The sequence below is a fragment of the Rhinolophus sinicus genome, linkage group LG13 (genome assembly GCF_036562045.2).
Source record: "Rhinolophus sinicus isolate RSC01 linkage group LG13, ASM3656204v1, whole genome shotgun sequence".
Lineage (NCBI taxonomy): Eukaryota > Metazoa > Chordata > Mammalia > Chiroptera > Rhinolophidae > Rhinolophus > Rhinolophus sinicus.
In genome coordinates this window covers 43,077,157-43,078,492 of record NC_133762.1, presented here as the reverse complement: position 1 = coordinate 43,078,492, position 1,336 = coordinate 43,077,157, and the positions used below count along the sequence as shown (strand labels likewise).

The following is a 1,336-nucleotide window of genomic DNA, read 5'->3' as shown; positions in this document are numbered from 1 at the left end:
ATCTCTTTGAGGATATTCATAATTTATTTTTAAAGTTTCCTTCTCCCTTCGTGCCTTTATGTTGCTTTTTCTTTTCTTTCTTTCTTTCACCTAAATTGTTTATTAGGTAAGTATTTTACAACCATTACTTATACTAGCGGTGACGGTGGAGCTGAAGAGTATCGCGCCTTCTCCAAGCTGCACGGCGAGAACCACCGATGGTATGTATGGTGGAACTTGTGGCCCGAGGATGTCAGCCTTCGCATCACCCGGTGCTTGGGGACTGGTGTGGTGATCCACTGGGTGTCAGGATTCCATCTGACAGCTTTATGGAATGACTCAATGATGATAACCTCAAAGGATTTGTATGTGGAATGTTCACCAACCCAGTAAGAATTCAGGACACTCACAGCCTCTGTGGCGTCCAGCTCGCTCCTGGGCAGCAGACTGAACGCTTCCAGCAAACTTCAGCTGGTTAACACCGTAATGGACAGGCTTGATGTAGGTTCTACCCTGAGGAACCCAGCGTTTGTGGCCACCACGGCGCACATGAATCCAATACATGACATAACCTAGTTTGTCATTGTATCCCCTCCTATGTGCTTTATTGGGCTGGGGGGGGTGGGGTGGGATGGAGGACAGGGACGGTGGAGTGCAGAGAACTGGCGGTACTGCAAGCAGTGCACCCTGAGAACAAAGTGCATTACATCGACTGCTTCTTCCTCCGTAGCTCCTGGATGTACTTGTAAGCACCCATCTTGGCTTACCTGATGGCTGCAGCCAGAAGGAAAGGCTATGTTGCTCTTTCTGTTTCTTTGCTTCGGTCTCTCTCTTTCAGGTGATCCTTGGGTGTCAGCTCATGTTAAAGAGTGAAGATAACAAAACCCAGTGGAGCTCTGTGCCCGTGAGAGGGCCTTGTGGGATTGTCTGTGAGACACTGCCAGGGTCATTCATTAGGAAATACTCACTGTCAGTAACTTTATCTCTTTCCCTGGACTGATCTTTCTCAGACAGGACTGGCCACCAGCATCTGGGAACCAGGTTGTTGAAGGCTGGGAGTCTCAATACTCAGTATATAGATTTCTACTTACCCCCACTCTCTTCTCAGTATGGTGCTCCCACCTCAACTGTAAATGGTATCGTCCAACCTCTAAGTCAAAATCCTGATTTCAAAACCCTCTCCAAAGAATAAACAGATTTTTGCCAGGGTATGGGAGTGACCTTTGCCCTGTTGCTCAGTGTTGGGGAGCAGAGGTAGGGTTTAATTCCTTTTACTTCTTACCGAAGTGTAGCATACATATATAGACAAGTACACAAAAGCTTGATGTCTTTTCATAAAGTAAACACACAAAAACTA

The 1,336-nt window shown here is 46.7% G+C and overlaps 1 pseudogene; it reads right to left on the bottom strand.

The window, feature by feature from the left end:
* On the bottom strand, positions 1 to 861 carry LOC141568100 (large ribosomal subunit protein eL15-like; annotated as a pseudogene).
* Positions 862 to 1,336: the final 475 nt, after the last annotated feature.